Raw genomic sequence first — 20,270 nt, 5'->3', positions numbered from 1 at the left:
TTGGAGAAGTTTCCCTGGAATAGAACGTGACTTTTTCCTGCTCTGACCAGAGAGCAAGATCTGTTACACAACAGCACCCTGCTTTTGACGGTTAGAGGGGAATGTATTTCGACTTGTCCATTCAAACGGTATGAAAAGGAATTCAGGGAAAAGAGTTGCTGCATATGAACATCTATCTTCTGTCACTAGCATTTAAAGATGAAGATTGACAGTAAGTACATAAACCATAAATTGCCTGAGGTCCAAATAATCTGTTTCCGAAATCTAGTTGCGCATGGTAACAGTTCATCCATACCATTGGTAATCCAAGATTTTTTCCTTATTAAATAAATGAAATAGTCACACAGGCTGCATTTCAGTTCTGATTGTATTTAATCAGGAAGTGTATTAGAAATAATTTTCAGTTGTGCTTCCAAAGTTTCTGTTACATCTAGCAATAAATTTCATTGTCCTTGTCTTTACTATAATGCCCACACACGACAAATGAACACAGATTGTTCAGCGAGATTTGCCTGTCCTGAGCGTTCACACCTGCTCACTTCTCAGTCCCCTAATTCAATGCACACATTGTACAGGGCTGTTCTGAACGGATGTAGTGGAGAAAGTCAGCCGCAACTCTGAACGAGGGAGCAATGATACAGCTAACCCAGCTGGTGCCCTTCACCTCCAGCACCCCTCATCTCTGGAGAGGTACTGCCCCAACCTGCTTGTGACCTAGCTGAGAAAACACAATCCTAACTGTACATATACCATTATGGCCTCTGAGTCGCTATTACCTCTTAATACCTTTAAGGAATCAGATTAATTTAGCAAGAAGCAGACCAAACAAAAGGCAAGAGGCAGACTCAAAAGAAAATAAAATCAGGTGATTCTTTACCGAATGCTGCCAAGCAAGGAATTCGCTGCTACAGGACACTGGAAATGCAGAAGTTTACACGGCTTCGAAAGTAACTGAATGCATTAATGGAAAAGCAATCTAACATGGGCTGCAAAGCATAAACATCTCAACTCTGGTTCAGGAAGCCCCTGAGCCTGAACCTGCTGGCCACTGGGAGACTATTCTGTGAAAGCGTTACTGGATCTCTGACGCATTTCTGTATCACCTTACAGCCTTCAACCACTGACCGTAGCCAGGGGTAAAGTATTAGGTGAGACAGACCTTGGTCCAGCCTCACAGAGTCACTCTTGCCCTCAGCCTGAAAAGTCCTGCTGAAGAATCAAACCCTCTCTTCCGTGATCGTCCTTTATTTCTTCCTCTCTACTTTTCTTTGGTTAAAGCCACCCTACAGAAAACATGCATCTAACAGCTTCTTGCCAAGGAAGGTTGTGAATGACTTACTAATTCTAAACCAATACATACATTTTAATTGTAGAAGGGTCTTTCACAGCCACCCCTCTTCTCTTTGCATGAGTTTTTGAAAATGTGTTTGTAAAGCTATCTCTGTTTTGCCTACTTAAACAAAATACATAGCAATCTTCATTTTCAGTTCTTGATTATCTATTTTCTGCTGCCGGTTAATAACCGTATCAAGATAGATTCAGACAAGAACGTCTAGTTAATGAACGGATGCAGGTTTTAAAACTTGCATTGCTTCGAGTGTTATTTCACAGGCACTGCTCATTCAAGTGGAGGCATACAAAAAAAAGCAGGCTTACCCTTCTCTTGACAAGGCAGACAGTTTAAAGAAAATAATTTGAACACAAAAATAAATGTTACTTTTCAAAAGATAACCCTGAGGTAGCAAAAGGTAAGTTCTTAACAGAGTAGGCGGAGATTTAGTTGTGCATCTTCTGCCGTTATTAGCACAAATCCTGTGGTTGATTCCCTGCATAGTGCTTTGAAGATACGGCTGTTAACATGCTTCTACAGAAAAGAGCTAATGATGGAAGGGAATCTCAAAGTCAGGTGTCTCATTTCTCAAAGACTAGAGGAGTCATTTAATGATCAAGCTCCATCCTGAGCCGTAAAAAGGGTAGAAAATTCTGACTCTTATCAGAGCAGGTCTACACCAATTTTTGAGAGCAATCATTTAGTTCTGCGCTTAACTGACAAATCAGAGTTACAGTTCCTGAGAAAGGTTGTGTCAGACTAATGAAACTGTGGCAATTAGGGCTAAATAATGGCTTTTATGTTCCATCCCTAAGTAGGGGTCATTATAGAAGCAACGTGTCTAGGAGGTACACATTCTCTTGCTCTGTTATATTCTGCAAAGATCATCCCAGGGCTCCATGGTTTGAATCAAGAGGAGTTATTCTCTGCTTTACGGCAGTCACTCTTAGCAGGCCAGTGAGGAACAGTAGGTCTATAACCATTTGCAGTTAGTACTCTCCCTTCAGTGAGGAAGCTCACAGGAAATGGAGGAAAGAGATTGTGCAAACAAAGAAAAAGGAATATTATTGTAAGCAACCCTTGAATTTCTGTTGCATCTACCCCAGGAATAGCCAGCCTCGTGATATAAATGGGACAAGTCTATAATGCTCTAAGCCAGTGCTCTGGCACTGAAAGACCAAAAAATCCCTTCTAAAGCGTTAATAGTGCAGAACAAGAGTGTGGCAGCTGCAACATTTGACTAAACAGCGCTGCCCGTTCTCTTGTGCTCAGTCAGCTTTTAAGTGAAGAGGCAGTATAAGGTAACAAACATCACAGGGTACCTTTGAAATCATTGTAGCCACATGCAATAGGAAAACCTAAGTTACTGAACAGACAGTCACTATCTTAAGTAACACTAAGAAATTCAAAACAAACAGAAATAAACATAGCCAGCTACGCTTTGCTCTGCTATGAGCTTCCTGCAAGAACGCAAACGATGCAGCAAATTTAAGAACAGGCACTTGGGGTCTAACTCTAGATCTGATCTATCGTAGCGCCTGATTCAAGCAAACGCCTCAGCTTCTCTGCCCCTAAACTCCTGATATCAAACCACTCCTGACAGACAGCTGAGGAGAGCGCCTTGCCCTCTGCCTGTCCTGCAGAGCGGCACTGACACACATTTGGGGGGCACAATCCATTCCTGAAAGGGACACAAGGGGATACGTTCCCTGCTCTGCTCCAAAGGAAAAGAGGAGAGATTTCCCGGGGGAAAATTCCCCCTGCTCTGGAACAACGCCATTCCAGAGGAGGCATGTTTCACATGTACAGTTTTATCATCAGTAATTGGAGATCTATACGCTTCCCAAGACAATAATTTTTTCCCACCAATTAAGTGCCCCTTCTCAGAAGATCCATAGTTTAATTACCATTAAAGATGCTGGCAACCCCAGGAGGCAGCATTGCTCTACAACAATGAGAAATGTAATGAAAAGTTTAGGCTGCATATATTTCTCAAGATTAGACAGTATAAACTCATTTTAGCAAACTAGTCAACATTAACTCACCTGAAGGCAGCAATTAACACTCATGATGAGCAGTGAAAACAGTACAGCTGCCAGCCTTCATGAAAATAAAGCAAAAGAGCTTCCTTGGTAGGAGGTCTGTGTCTGGAAACCCCGGCACTGTGCAGCTCAAAGATCTGTCACGGGGAACTCGCTGCAGGACTATGGCCGTGTTCGGGACACTACCTAGGAACAGAAAGAAACAGAGTATTCAGGAAAAACTCAGTTTCCAAGGCTAACATGAGTCAGTAGGAGTTCTTCAAAAATTAGAGTATCTTTAAGAAATTGCTTGAAGGAGCTGTAGAGTTTCCAGCAGTAGAGGCTTTCAAGACCAGTTTAGAAACGTAGTCCCTGCATTTAAGCAAACACCTCAGCTTTTCTGTCCCTAATCTCCTGATACCAGGCAGAAATTATGTGAACAAGGGCCTCTCACAGGGGAGCGAACAAGATTGCCTCCAGCTCCGTGTGATTCTGCAGCGCAGGGAGACAGATAAGGGCAACCACAAAGAGGAGAGAATCCACGACAGTGCTGGTATCATACTTAAAGACTATTGTTTAGATGAGAACATGCTTTGTGAATGCTCGGACAGTGTCTAACACACTGCTGATATAAAAATTAAACACCAATAATCTTCAGTCAAGCCATGCAAGAAAAACTCTTGGGATTTACAGAATGATTGGAAAGCCAGTACTTTTACTATGCTAGTGATTCCTATGAGTTATGCAAAAATATAGAAATATAAAATATAGTGCACATGACAGCAGTACTGAAGAGGTAAATGAATGCCTTAATAGTAATGTAACATCATGAAGCTGATTGCTCGTATCTAATGGTAAAACTTTCTTCATCACAACTTATTGAAATGAAAGCATAGAAAAAAAAATAAGATGATGAAAGTTTAATTTGGCATTTTAACTCAGCCAGGCTCGAACCATTGATTTAAACAGGATGCTGTTGCGGCCAGCTAGAATTTTACTGAAACCTGACCCAACATTATTGCTTCAAGAGCAGGAGCTTCAAAGATGACCAAAAGCATTATATTCAAGCAGGAGAACAGTTACTTCTCTCTCTCAAAGCAGTACTCAAATAGCGACATCAGTTGCATCAAACGCATCCACAGTAACAATATGGTACATGAACAGTTTATGTAAGCATAGTGAAGACCCTGTGCAACTTGCATTCATGACTAAAATTTTATTAATACAGTCAAATTTTAATATTTACCAGTACAAATAGCTTGAGAGAGACCAGATGCAACTGCAGAGCAGCTACTGAGCTGAAACAATATTTGACACATATAAGTTCTTCTCAAAACAAATTCACACAGAACAAGTCCTACTAATTCAATGGCTAGTTTAATCCTGCATGCACTGAGCTTCTGCCTTTGAGATATTGATGGGGAAAAAACAGACAAGTGCAACCAGTCTGGCAGTAGCTGGAAGACAGTCGTAGCTCTTCTGCGTATTTACAGGCTGGGGTTTCTTAGGAGCTATCAGTGCCCTCCGATCAGGCCATACTCTGTCATGCAGCTGATGGCAAGAGGAGAGAGCAACCAAACCTCTCAAGGTCCAAATATCCAAACTACAGGTTTCAGGGTCTGAAGACCTTCCTGAGAGAGAGGCTACAGCTGCCTTGCTATCACAGACCTTTCTGTCCACAGGTGGTTGGGGCTGACACAAGGCCAATTCAGTGCCACCTGCACACAGCTGCTCTGGACCGCCTCTTGGTAACAGGCCTGACCAGAACACGCCTGGAGGCCAAGCGCTCTCTATGGCACAGAGAAGATATTTAAGTTAAAAGAAAATAAATTAATGCAGCCGGGTATACAAAGCTTAGTACCTTTAAAAGATTATTTCATAAAATCCAAGTTTGTTATTTGTTACCTCAGTTTTGACTCTTGTCTATTTTATTTGGTTTTTGCCTCCAAGTTTTTAGTTTTCATTTATTTATTTGAAAGCTGCCTATTGCTTAAAAGAGTATCGGATTGGGTCCGGAAAACCCAGAAGAATCAAGATTATAAACCCAACTCTGCCCAACACACTCCCAGTAAATGCCAGGGCAAAAAGTGCCTCATCATACATACAAATTTTGTTTGAAAAGCTCTGGCCTCTGCTGCAGTCATCTGGCTCCACTGTAATAAAAGTTAGTACTGTTTCCCCTTTTGCATTCCCCAGACAAGGAGAGATTTTAAAGCAGCATAGGTGGCAGTTCCAATTTTCTCTACAGGCACCACAGAGTAAATTACTATGCTCTTGGCACAAATATTTGGAAACACCTGTGATGGAACTGGCAAGACTCAAGACCCGTTAGCTGCATTAGCACCGGCTGAAGGCCACAGCTCCAAAGAACAGGATCTCTGTGCTTGCTGTTTGTAACTACAACTACACTCTTTTCATTTAAGCTTCGTACTGCTGGAGAGGACATCTAATCTTTCCCTCAGTTTACATATATCCATGTGTTTGCCCATAGTTACATAATAAACCTAAAAAAAGATTTGTTATATGGACAGTGTGCATTGTACAGCTGACATTCAAAGCTTTCTTGCCATGCACAGTTCAAACAGATGACTTTAAAACCGTCCTGATCCCTAGATGGTGCTATTTACTGCAGTAATAAGACAATCACAGCTTATTACCAGTACACCCAGCACTTTAGGGACAAAAATTATTTCTCGGTTCAAAATTATGCAAGTTAAATACTGACAGAAATGATGCTCCTCAGTGCTATTTTTATATAACCTCTCTCTCTCTATTTATATTTTTATTCAGTATTATTTGCATTTGCCACATGCACCTCATTTCCAGTAGGACGAAGAAGGAATAATTCCACTGAAGTGGTACAAACAAAATCAGGGAAGGCACTGCCTGGCTACCAGTGACACTTGGCAACAGCGTTTTCCACTCCTCGGATTAGCCTCATCTCCCTCCGCATGCAGCTGCCATGGCATCTTCCTCATCCTTCGCAGAAATGAGGATCAGATGCTCTACTCTTCCACCCTGACCTACACCCCACAGCAGGCAACGCCAGGCAAAGGGCTTCGGGAGCGGGAGCAGCAGGGCACCGGACAGGGCCGAGACCCCACCAGTCCCAGGGCCGGTCAGGTTGATGGCACTGCGCTAAGGCCCGGTAGGACTAGGCTGCCTTTCTGCCTCCCTCGCAGGCTGCATGAAACCTCCCTGGGCAGGGCCCAAAGCCCGTCGAGCTGGAAGGAGTTCTTCCACAAGTCTGAAACAAGTTTTTTAGGGGACTTGCTAGCTTCTGGGTCTTGTCCTATAAGGAGGGAATGTGCCTACGACTGCACAACATAAAAATAATCATTGTTTTTCATTCTAAGTTTCTCAGACGTTGTGGTAGTGAATAAATAGCAAGTCTTAATTAAAACAGATGATTAAACATTTATTGCACTTTGTTCTGATGCCTTTATAAAAACGGTGGCTACATCTGCCTAATTGCTTAAGTGTTTGGCTTCTGTTAATGTAATATCTGAGCAGCTCATGAACATCGTTGTTTTTCTAAAACTACATTTTTCCTTTTTTTAAGGGCTTCTGAAAGCGATTAGATCAACAGCATGCACCCGTAACTGTTTTAGTACAAACAGATGCTCGGCACATCTCTTCCAATACAGTTCATATCAGATGCTCCAGGCCTGAATTCCTTAAATAGAAAACAGCAACTATGACGATCCATCCACAGAACCGTAGGCGACATGATGAACAACTGTCCATCACGGCCTAACTACCAAACTGGCAACCTAGGTTTAAACTCTAACCACCATAAATCCTTTACATCACTGAACTTTAATAAAGAGGCTTCATAGACCCTGTTCAGACATGAAGTGGGTCTTTACGTGTTGGCATTTCCTAATGATCTAGCCTGACGTTTTCAAAGCCTCCTAAAGGTTTGTCATCAGGGATTGAAAACCTCAGGTTAAGTCATAAACTTGTCATGACAAAACTGTTGATAAGAGCCTTTTAAAGTTTTCTCTTCTAAAAAAAGGGCGCCAAGCATTAAACCCAAGAGAATGCCAAAGAACTGAACTAGACGAAAAAGGGGAGGAGTTCTGCGTTAGAAAACAGAGGCTAGGATCAGCTTTGCAAAGGAGCAGGAGGATGCCCTTTGTGGGAGTTGCATGAGCTTGCTGGGGAGGAAAGATCAGCGAGAAGCCACAGCTTATCTCGCTCTCTGCATCTCCCTGTTCCTGCCAGCAGTTTTCAGAGGAGGGAGAGACTGAGGTTAACGAAAAAGCTGTTAGCCCGTTGGCCCACCAAAACTCACAGTGATCACAAAAATTCCAAGAGGGACAGGCTTAATTTCAATTTCAGGAGGATATCAAAAGGCACATCCCTGACCCAATGGTTAATCCCTACCAGATTTCAATTTCCTGCCTCAAAGCTTCAGGGCATTAGGTCTCTTCAAAGGAAAAGTCACCAGAATTTTAGCAGAGGTGAATGTGCTACGTCCCAGCTTCGTGCTTGACAAGAGTGAAGTTTTTCTGGCTCTGTGCCTCAAAAAAAAACCCAAAGCACAACAGCAGCAACCCCACCACCACACACCCAAGCAATCGGTCTTTAGCAAATATCCTGCATTGAAAATTTCAGTCTCTTGACATTCAAAGTTACAGGTCACAGACAATAAGGGCTTATCATGGGAAGCATCTGGCAACGTTATTAGGCAACGTCCTCAGCTGGGCCTCAAGTAAGCCGCAGGCTGAACTATCAGGATGCGTTTTATATACAAACCCACATATACCACTCAGAGCAACTCTAAGCCCTTCCAAAGATCAAAAACAATCCAAAGCTCTTTGTATAATGAAAAGGCCTATTAAACATTGTGACACTGATCAATGGACACCAATGAGAGAGTATTCAAAAACATCCAAGTCACCAAAGAGCCTAAATTTTAAATAGAATAAGGCCATTTGAAAGTCTACCCCTACATCAGTTAGTCTTTTAGCAAGTTATATTGGCAAAGAAGTTGAAGAAATTGAAGGAAAAAAAAAAGCTTCTTCTGATTAAAGGAAGTGACTGAAACACTTTTCAATTTGATCCTTTGAGAATTATTTTTGATGCCGTTCTCCAAGCCTTTTGGTGAAATCTCTAACTTTAAAGGAGTGCTATGTCAATTCATTGCTAAGTAACAACTGAATTCCTCCGTAATTGCATATTACATGCATCCACATTAATACAAGATAATTTCATTAGGACTGTTATTGTAATGAATACCAAATACAAAATGCAGGTCCAGAGATCATTTGCCTAATCAGAAGTATCAGACCCCAGGAACTTTTAGAGAATAGGGCTATTAAAATGTAAATAGTTTCTTTGAAATTTAAATTGCCATTTTCAAAAACAGATGTTCTGTATTGATCATAGCCTGCACAGATTTCCAAAAACCATATTCATGATTACTAACCGAAAATTAGCTGGGTATTAGCCTCAGAAACTCTTCCGAATCTACACGAGCAGTTCCATTAGAATACAGTGCTCCGGTTCATCAGCGGACAAATGGCAACATCAAGCACTGGTCACTTTTGATGAGGCAGTTTAAGAAACTAGATCATAATGTCTATGCATTTCTCTCAACCAGCCCAAAACCACACGCTGATGGGACAGAAAAACGTGTTATAACCTAGAAGACTGGACAAACTGGGCAAAAAATTGTGGGTGCTAATAGGATAGCACGTGACTTTAAAACCCTGGAGTAGAATGTTGCGCGTTATTCATGTTACTCTTCATCGCTTCGACAAGATGCTAAGAGTCAAGAAGAAAACCTCCTATTGCAACAAGAGAGAGCAAGTTCAGGTTAAGGTCCCTATGGTTAGAAAGCAGTCCTAACAGTAAAAAACGCATCACGTACGAATGGGACGCGTGACACTACTAGGTATGTAGAGTCCAGCTCAAGAGGTCGGTCGATGGGGAGACTGTGCTCACTAGGTACTCTGTGTATGAACAGCTGATGCTAAAAAACCCAGTTCTAACCTGGGAGTTCTCTTTTTACAAAACGCTCCAAGTTGCTAAAACCTAGCACACGGATTCAGCAGGCCACACCAAGACATGCCTCTGGCTCCCTGTTGCTTTTAGTCTATTACATGTGTTATTTAATCTCATCTGCAGAGCAAAAGTTCTTCTTTCAAGTTTCCCTTTTGTTAAGGGCTGCCTTTTCTCAGATATCAGTAATTATAATCTGCTAAGACACTTCATCAAGAGCAACTTTTTACGGCTTAGCTTCCCCACCAGCAGAAGAACTGAGCTACCAGTGACCTTTGGTTTGATCCTAAACATTCCTGCTTCTTACAGCATGGATGTTGCTGCACGTGAGAGTTTTTAACTGTGTCCTGCACATCTTATCTGCTGTAAAGGGAGAAAGATTGATACAAGCCCACCCACACCAGTTTTCTGTGCCCTAAAAATAATCTGAACCCCAGCCTTCATAGTAACTGATACAACCAGTGAGCCCTTGCAAGTCCTGGTTATTTTTTTTCCTGACAAGATGAACAGGAAAACCAAAAGGCTTCTATGAAACCTCTCATAACTGCCAGAGTCTTGAATCTCCTTTAATCCTCAGCAGTTAATGGTGTGCAGCAAAGGGTGCTATGCCTACCCACAGCCATGTTTAAATACCAAGATCCTTCCTGTGCTTTCCACACTATAACATGGGAAACGCTGCAAAACAATTCTCTTAAATCTTTATTCCATTAAAAACTGACAGAGGCACGAATCTGACTCTGCTCTGCATACAGACAGACTTTACAACGTAGAATAAGAGTCTGATTTGTTAGACTTGATGCCAACTTGCTGTTCCACGTGTAATGTTTTGTATGAGTCAAGTACCAAGATCTGGCAAAGTTGCACATTTTCTCACCTGCATGAGAAACACTATGGCTAGATAAAAATCTACCCTTCTGGTTTCTTACTGATATTGACTCTCCCGTGGTGGAATCCATTCCTTCACAGACACCCAAATTCACACCAGCTTCTTTGACTGCTTAGCAGCAAAGCACTGTCCTTTCACTGATTAGATTTATATAAATATCTACACATATATATAACATCAAAGGTGAGGCTATGCAAGCTTCTGATGTTTTCATGCCCTAATCACCCTTTAACCAAACTCAAGTTTTCCAATCCTCCTCTATTAACACATTAGGCCCTTTTTCTGACCTTCTGGATAACAGCTCATCTGTCAGGTTGGACACTCTCCCAGCTTGCTAAAGATGAAGAGCTTTCACCTGCACTCACGGTAGGTCCCCAGGGCACCACATGTCCTCTGAGGCCTCTGTTAGTATAAAGCATGGTCAGGCCTACTCAGCTGTCCGCTTGTCCCTTCCAGGGACATCTAATTGCGTTGCAGACTGGTCCCGAGGCCAGGGCAGTAACGCAGGGATGCCAATCGGGGATGGATTCCCTCCTCCCCCCCCCCCCTTCCCTGATGGGGCAGCAGCCCACTGCCCCGCAGCATCACTCAGCATAGCACAGAGCAACCAAAGCAAAGCTCACAGTTAGGACCTGGCTTTCAAAACGCTCCTCTGCCCAGGTGGAAGAAAGCAGTCACAAGCACTTTTTTCCAAAATTTATTTTAGGGCCTTTCTGCCATTGAGTCTTTCTATCCAGAAGAGAAGGAGCACCAGAGCAGCCTCGCAGCAGGCCGAGGAGCTACGATGCAGGGCACGCCGTCCAGGCTCTAGGTTAACATTAAGCAGGTTGCTGAGCTGCAGTCCAAACCTTTCACTCAGACAAAATCCTGTTACCAAAACCCAACAAAAGTTTCCTTTGTTTTCCAGACAAAGTCTTGATAACCTTTGAAAACGTAAATATTCTCCTTGAGGCTAGACCATATATGCAAGTTGCAGTTAAAACAAAATGGACGAACATACGCTCTTCTAAACTGTATATGCTAACTACAGATTTAAAATTTAAGCAAGGAAAATACTGCTACACCTAAAATCTCACAGTCCTGCTTAATTCCTGCCAAAGAGATAAATTACTGAAAAACCACTAGATGCCACAAAGACTTGTTCAACTCGGTGGCCCCTCAGCAATTTCTCTGGAACTAGGAGATCCTGGCTGAGGCTCTTTGCTCGCCTTTGCAGTATTTCCTGCTGTTTACAGCATACATCTCCTAGCAGCATGAACGGGCGTCAGCTATTCAGTTACACGTCTCCCAGTCAGAGATCCTTGTAACGTTAGTCTTCGAGACATCTCCCAACAGAACGGCCTGTGGTTATACTGCCAAAGGCAGGAGGAAACACAGGCTGAATCCTAGCCATATAACGTTTGCCCTCAGGAAGGAATACAATGATTTAAACAGTAAAGAGCCATTAATTTCCAATTTTAGATCTCCAGCTCAAGTTTAATAAAGGCTCTCAGTCTACACTGCATAATTTAAATGGTGTTCACAGGCAGAAACCTCTGCATCAAGTTCTCCTTGACTTTAAAGGTACAGGAACAAATCCTAAGGAAATAAACTCAAAATTGAGACACAGTGGGGAGTAACAGGGTGGGGGGCCTTTCTGGACTTCTCGAGGCAATGGAAAACCCAAGTCTTCAAAGAGCTTTTCAAGAAAACTGGAAAAGTTTTTTTTATATACTCACTTCAGCATGAAAAGAGCAACAAAACAAGACAAGAATTCAAACAATGTGATGATCGGCAAGATTTTCTCTTGCAATTTTTGTCTGTCATTCACTTAAATTGTAAACTCCAGAAGGGAAACACTGTTTCTTACTGTGCTTCAACACAACCCTGCACTGCAGGAGGTCCGTCCTGCTGGAGTCCTAGGCTTAGCTGTAGCACCACTGAACTATGGTAGAGTCTCCAGCTTCTTCTACCACCTCTCTTGGGCTAAACAAGAGAAGCACAAAAACACAGACAACATCTTCATGTTCTCACTCGGGGGGGGGGGGGGGGGGGGGGCGCGCGCTACAGTCCCTGTAATCACTTGCATGCATTTTGTGGAACACTCCTCATCATGATGGCTGCACACTTCCAGCTCAAGAAATAGGTTTATTGCCCTGTTTTGCTTCCATGTCAACAAGTAGGTTCTATCATTTCTTCCTCTGAAAAGCTTAAACTCAGCCACCAAGCAACCAAGAGGAAAGACACATTGATCAATGTCTTTCAGAGTGGCAGCCAGGGGAGGAGAAGAGATTCAACATACACTGTTTGCGTAAGTGCTTATTCAAAGAAACCGGCTGGTAAATTGAAATGCTCAGGTGATGACTGTGGCATTTGCTGCAAGTCCATTTCTATGATAAGCAATGCTAGACTTTCTGACTTGAATCAAGTTAACGACAGTCCACATGGTTTTTAATCTAAGTGCCTCATTCATCATTTCTAAGTTACCTGAAGGTGCAGTCAAAAGCAGGGAAGAGATGCCATGAAAGCAGATGTGTGCTATGTTGTCCTTTGAACGCATGCTCACTTCATTAACTCTGATCCGGCTTAGTTTCTAAACTATTAGTATTGCAACCTGACCCCTCATTCACTTCACATTACTGTTCACAAAATATTTATGTCCTGGCATGTATTGTTTGTTTTTAAATCTCTTCTGCTTTCTTACCAGCATAGCAGGATTTGCCAGTGTTGGGCACAATTAAGGGGAGAGCATACTTTTGCAGAGACCAAAAGAAAGAACATGCATTTATTTCACCTGTGTTTTAACAGAAATTTTTTTTTTTTTTTTTTTGCACTTTCTGGAAAAACGTAAAAGAAATGGCACTGAGAAGTCACCAGCTTGCTTCCTTAATGGATGAACTGCACTGATCTGCTTGCAAAGGTCCAGCAACTTCTGGAGCCTGGAAAATTTCCCTCACGTGTGTTTAAACCACCCCGATTGTCATTTCTGCCATCTTTTAATAACAGCACCCAAACCATTCCATTATAACCCTTCATTTTCAGCTGCTTAAAAAGGATGCCACTTGTGCCCGCCTTTCAGGTGAATATTTCTGGCAAGTTTCTTTGTGACAGGCTTTGCAATCTTGAACAATATAAATATTTAAAAGCCAAGTACAGCAGAATCATACTATTTTCTACTCATTGCCTTGGACAACTTGCTGTTTGCCTCTGCTTTTCCTTTTGTCCTTGTCCTTCTAATTTTTATTTTTACGTATTTATCACATGCGGAGCATACGCTCTCTCACTTTGTCTAATGCCAACACACATATTTCAGATGAACACCTCAGCAGCATATCTTAAAGTTCATATTAACACAACCAGCAAACATGCTGCCGAAACGTGAACTTTCAGCAATCCAGAAGTGAGACGGTCCCAACCCCTTTTGGATGACTAGGGGTCCACTGTAATTTCAACTGTATGTGTTCAAAAGTGGTTGCATTCAGAACAGTTCACAGGCCTGACAGATGAATCTCAGAATTAATTAGTAAAGGAACTACTAATGAAGATACAGAAAAATCTTCTGTGGGACCCAGACAAATCCAGCTAGGTTTTACTAAGCCACAGGATACGGAGGAGTCACCATCTGTGCATGGGAGGGAAGTTCCCTCGGCTTCATTAAAGTCACTCTTATTATGAATTGTATGGTTCTTGTTCCCTGCATGCTATTTTCCCAGGGGTGCCATTTGTACTGTTTCAGCAGAATTGACTCAAAACACTAGCAATTTTCAACAAAAGTCCATTTCTTATTCTGTCATGCTAAACAATCCGTTCTCACTGCCCAAACCAAGAATATTAGGAACAGTAAAACAAATGGCAACTGTGGTCTATTTTCAGTTTTGTTTGCTTGTTTTTTTTTGCGACTTAAAGGTTTTAACACACATTTGGTCTTTTAGAGGTGTTAAGTCCTTGACTGTACCTACAGAGAACTCAGACACCTAAAATAGTTGGTGCCCAGGTAATTACAGGTTACAGTAAAACTGCAAGTATATGAGCAGACAGTCATGTCTCCAGGCTCACTTTGAACGCTCATTTTCTAATTGAGTGAAGGCTTTATTACACAAATAAGGACACACCTATATGCTCTGCAACCTGACAGGTGTATACTTACACACAGACGTAAAGGATAAAAATGCACTGAGCAGGGCAGGTTGAATGATCATTGTAAAATAAAGGGTGTCATAAGCCTCCCAGATTTCCGAAACCAGAAAACACACATCAGCTATATTCCTGGCCACCTGCCCGTAATAGTATGCACAGAAAATGGGGTCAGGAATCAGTACACCATGGTGACACTACCTTTTTAATGCCTCAAGGAACAAGCTGTTGTTTGACTTCCCTCTGTAGTAATTATTGGGCCACAGATTCACTTCATAATAATCTCGCACTCACTCTTTTTTCCTCCCTCGTCTCTGATCACACACAGAAAACTGGCTGTTGATTAGAACTTTATTCAGGCATCCCTTGGTATCCAACTCATCTGAAGCATGAGAAGGTAATTTAATTTTCACTTTTCCAGTCCCACAAGCTATACTCCTGGGAACAATAGAAAAAGAAATAGTCCGTGGTTCTCAGCTATTCTCCTCATTAAGCTTTATGGCAAAAAAAAAAAAAAAAAGAGAGATGGAGTAGGAAAGAGTGCTGCCTTTCCTCAGCTGGATTCTCATAGGCTTATGCTTTCTTTGTGCCCCAGAGATTGCTCATTCATTCGGTTGCAGGTATCTCCCATTGAATGGGCCACCTTGTAATGCAAAAGTGTAACATAGCTAGTCACTGAGGCACCACACAGTCCTCCTGTCAACACTCGGGCAAAGGGGTCATAAAAATCCTTTCCCACCCCCCACCCCCCCCAAAGAGAAACGATCTCCTTTGCTAGAGAGGGGAGGGGGAGCAAAACCACCAAAAAAACACCCTATGAAATAACCAAACTACCACCCTGCACCTCAGATCTCTGTCTTTTCTAGCTTCCCAGAAACCTCACTTTTTACCTCTCACTTTTCCTTCTCAAGATTTTTCCCACTGTGAAATCCTTACCCTCAAGGGGAACAAAAAAAAAAAAGTCATTAGCATGGGTCTGACTCATGAAAGTGAAAAGGTTTCCATGGACTGTTATATCTACTAGGACAAACTCATCCTACAGTCAGAGGATCTGACAGAAGTCCCAAATTCAGCAGACATCTCCATCAACTAAACACCTAGAAGTAATGGTGAAAGACTATAATATGCTGCAGCAATGAGGCTGCAAAAACTTCTGCTTTCATTTATATTTGACTGTGAATGGCAAGCTGTTTTATCAGTGGAAGTTTTTCAGCAAATCCATTCCACATGGACAAGCAAAAGAGAACTGGCTTAACTGTCAAAGGAATAAAAAAGGGTGCTAGAAAAGAATCGATTTGGGTAAGCCTTTCCCCTTCCATGCCTTGCACAATCCCAATATCCGTTTCTTGGTAAATCCTACCATGTTCCAGTTTTGTGCTTAAAATTATTTTTTTCCAAAAAGATTGAAATGCTTATTTCAAACCACTGAGTCAAGCCTCCAAGAGCAAGAGCCATACTGTAGGGCAGATCCCCAGTCCCTTTTTTTTTTTTTCCAGAGCACGTTCTCATAATTTGTAAAAACTGTGCCAGAAAGGCATATCTAAGGCCACGGCTTGATTTATGCAAATTGCACTAATCCTTTCCTGCAAATGCGTTGCAATATCTTCATAATGATGCATTATCGTCTCTGATTAGAGAAAATGAACTGTGTTTTGATGACTTTTGGGTTTCAAGTCTTAACTGACAAGGCCATGCAAGTAAATATTAATCAGCAGAAAGCAACTGCTGTTGAAGTAGACTTGAAGAGCTATTGACTTAAGGCTTAGATAACAACATAGGTGATAAATCTGATGCTTACTGAAAACTAGAATTGCACATGTTTATAAAAAGCATCAGAGGCAACTTCATAATGCCACTAGCTTGATCGAGTTTTATCCTTGTCTCAACTTCTTGAGGTCAACTAGGAGACACGAGACAGCACATAAAGGAGAAGTATCAACAGAGAGCATGAGCTGAAAACTTAAAAGCACCTCTGGGACCTGCAGGATGACCTCATATAATTGCATTATAATTTTTAAGACCTTCAACCAATACAAAGCTGCCCAACACTAATGAAATCAATAGCATTATGTTTGGTTCACCCTAGCTAAAGATGTTTTACAAAATAAACCACTGCCACCTCTTTGATATGCCCCGTAATTGAAAAATCAGCCAATTACAATGAAAGCAAATATCCAGTGATGTATTTCTTTATGTTCAGTAACAAGAGAGCATTACCTGATACAAGCAATTGAAAGAAATCTCAATTTGATAGTAAAATGAAAACAACTTCCTTCTTCCTTTCAAGAGGCTGAACGTGAACAGAGATTTCAGAAGAACAGGGAAAAAAAAACAGTAGCAGTTAACCTACAAATAAAGCCCCCGTTCAAAGAGACTAGCTTGAACATGTGATTACGAGGAAGTTAATTTCCTGAAATTTATAGCCTCTTGTAAAACTTATAGATGCACATCATGACTTAGAGTAACTTTATTTTAAAGTGATATTGTGCAGAACGAAGGAGTTGCGGTTCTTTAATATCTTTTGGGCTTGGTGCTTAGTGTTAAACAGATTTTATGGAAGGAAAGAATAGTCCACTAATTTAATGTCTAGTCATTCACCTCCTCTTTGGTGACTGTTTAACACAAAGTGAATTAATAACATCATTAAAAACATCAAATGACAAAGAAATGGACCTACACGTGTTTTAGTTTTCCTTCTGGCTGCAAGTTATGGCAGCTACCAAATGGCAGGCTCTGTCCCTAAGCTGACATCTCCTATTATTCAAATATGCTCCCCCAGAAAACATACTGCCTTAATTTACACTTAAGCTCTGCTCAACTCCCCACAAGGTTTGGCACTGTTCGTAAAATATGTAAAGCACAACTTCCAGCTGAGACAGTTCCACCTAGCCCAGCAATTCCACCCCTGTTCTGCAGGGACTCCTATTCCAAAATTCAGAGACGCATTTCTTTTCAAGTACACATTTAAAGCAAATTTCTTCCCTTTTTTCCTGCAGCTCCAGTTCTTGTTCTCTGTCCAGCCTTGAGATACTCATCAGGCAGCAGATATGAACCTTACAGAGTAAACACCTATAAACCTCAATGATGTAACTGAGGGTATAGAAACTTGGCAGCTTTTCTGGAGCATGTCTCATTTCTACTTATCCTCTTAACTGGCATTTATTCATTAAAGCCACAGCATGCCATGAAAGCAGCTCACTTGCCAATGTCTGTAACAACAACTGCAGTGCTTGGCTTAAGACTAAGGGTGAATTTCTGATCCTGAAGAAATCCACCGGCACTTCTGCCGCTGATTCCTACAAGATCAAGGTTTCATCCTAACCCCTGTTGACTATCTTGATTTATAATGTGGGAAGGATTATTAAAATGATGGCTGTGGCTTAGCAAGTTATCTTGCATTACAAGATCACCACAAAGATTTCTCCACTAGAGCTAGATTGAGACTCTGGCTATCTTCTCCGAGGGCAGTCAGGGAGCCCCCTTCTCCGTGCACTGCTGTCCCAACAGGGAGGCAGCAGCCTAACAACAGCCCAGAAAGCCTGCAGACTAAGGTGTCTCCCCACAACGCTCATGCTCAGGTCAAATCTTTAGCTTTTCTGTGCCCATGAAATTTAGATGTTTTGCCTACGGAGGACCAATGTAAGACTTGATGTCATCACTTGATTCCATCCCCGTGATTTACGTACAGCCCCTTAAAGTCTGTACCTCCGGATGCTGACTGCGCTTGGCACCATGCATGCGCGGATAAGCCAAGCCTTGGCAAGTCTGCAAGCTGAAAAGAGGAGACAACGGACAAGGGAAAGAGCCACAGCGAGGTAAAGGCACTGCTCAAGGCGATGCAACAGCTCAGCGCAGATGCGAGAACAGAAATGGCGCACAGCCCATTGACTTACACCTGCTCCACACCACCCCCCAGACACTGGGGTGGCTCCTCTGAAGCCTGAAGGTGAGGCTCCACCGAGGGCAGGGTCCCACTACTGAGAACACCCTTCCTTCAGTTTCCCAACTTCTCCAGAATTTAAGAAATAGCAGCCTTCATACATAAATGACGCTAATAACCTAGGAACACAAAGCCCCATGAAATAACTCTAAAGGTTTAAAAATCCTCTAAGAGAGAAAAGTATAAAAATCTCTCAGAGCAGAAAGCTTCGCGAGATTAATGAGAAACCTGTCTGTAATACAGTAAAGGATTCCAGCAGGATCACACTGACGACCATTAAACTCATTAAAAATCAGTTCTCTTCCTCTTTCATACTGTGTGCCATGCCTGACAATAAATATATTCTCATTCAAAAACAAACGACAATACAATGACAAAATTTAATGCAATAAGTCATTTCCATAGCAAAAACTCTCTCTTCACCTAGGCAATCACCAACTCTACTAAACAGCTATGACTGCCAAATACAGTGCTTGCTTATTCATATTGAGGGTGCCATGCATTTGCATCATCTACAGATGCCATAAGAAGATATTTATGTTGTCTGAGCAAGACAGCAGCACACAGTGACAACAACAGAGGCTGCAGTCAGTTCAAGAGCACTTGAACACACTTGCTCTATTTTCCCCTGATTTTGGCCACTAATCTAGTTTGCCAGCAGGCCACAACAGGCTGGATGCCCCACTAGCACAGAACAGCAGAGCTCTAAGGACATGACACTTAGAGCTTGACACAGGCCAGCGTCTCCAAGGATGACGCACCACCACTCCAAAGGGGCCTAGCGGCACTCCTCTCTCAGCTGTTTGCCCACACAAACCTGCGCGGCAGCGCATGCCCGTCCGCAGCCTGCTGCGGCTGCCAGGGACAGACCAGCTGAAAACACAGCTCAACAATCTGGTAAGATATTTTCATCCAAGTGTATCAATTAGAGTTGCACATAACGTATGTGACCTCTTTAATAATTAGCTTTCATTCAGCAATGAAGAACATACAAAAAGGTGCATAATTACGTAAGTTAAGATCCACATTATTGTGTTCAACTGGTAACTTCATATATAATCTAAACATTTCACTGAATAGCGTGAGGAAAGAGGACTGAACGCTTGGGAAAAATACAAGTAGAATTTGAAATTAGAGTTAACTGCACATTTAAGACAGGAGTTTTCCAACAGTACAGCTTGCTTTTCAAGTCCGCACACTTCCCAACATTCCCATTCAGCACGTGCTATGGCATTCATGCTAATTGGGGGTACAGGGAAAATATTAATACAACACAACTGAGGACAACCTTGCAACCAAAGACTAAGTTTAGGTCCAAACTAGACCCAAGATCACAGAGATTTAGTGCTAAGAACCGTCTTAACAGGCTTCAAATCAGATGCAACTTTTATCAGCTTTGCCACTGACTGTGTCACATGGCAGCTGCCAGCAAGTCACATCAATCCACGTTTTCAGAACTTGACTGTCTAGAAGGAAGAGGCAGAGTCTTCCGCACTTCATTTTAAGATTTTGAAGTGCAGAAGTCTTACCTAAATTGAGTGTAACTCAAAATCCACATCTGAGGTTCAGAAACACTTCACTAGCAAAATAGCTTGGTACCCAAAATGCCCAATTCTGCTTCTGTATCTATTGCAAGGCCCCCAGGGCTGACCAGGACACCCCCCCCCCCAAAAGGCTGACCAGGACACCCCAAAACAGACACATCTCCACGTAAATTCTGAAGAAGCCCAGTGAGCCTCTAACACAAACTACAGAAGCAGACTATATACGCGTGCTGCAGCAGCAATTTTTTACTTTAGTAAAATACAAGCAATCAAAAAACATGGCCAGAGAACTAGAGCACTCAATCCCGTTCTATAAAATAAACGGTGGATCAGAGCACTCTTTGAAAATTTGGCAGTCACAGATACCTCTCATGCTTCCAAAGAGCCATCTTGCCTCCAGCAAAAGGTTATCATGAAATAAGGACAA

General features: G+C 42.1%; 1 protein-coding gene across 1 annotated transcript in view; it reads right to left on the bottom strand.

Moving 5' to 3' along the window:
• The window catches only part of FAM168B (family with sequence similarity 168 member B), a 226,235-nt gene extending 222,484 nt beyond the window's left edge, over positions 1-3,751 (bottom strand). Inside the window, exon 1 of the mRNA XM_068953630.1 lies at positions 3,376-3,751. The gene's annotated coding sequence lies outside the window, so the exon portion shown is untranslated. The remainder of the gene's footprint in view (positions 1-3,375) is intronic.
• Between the last annotated feature and the right edge of the window lie 16,519 nt (positions 3,752-20,270).

The sequence above is a fragment of the Struthio camelus genome, chromosome 9 (assembly GCF_040807025.1).
Source record: "Struthio camelus isolate bStrCam1 chromosome 9, bStrCam1.hap1, whole genome shotgun sequence".
NCBI lineage: Eukaryota > Metazoa > Chordata > Aves > Struthioniformes > Struthionidae > Struthio > Struthio camelus.
Note: the sequence above shows the minus strand (reverse complement) of the source record. Positions and strands in the feature narration are given on the sequence as shown.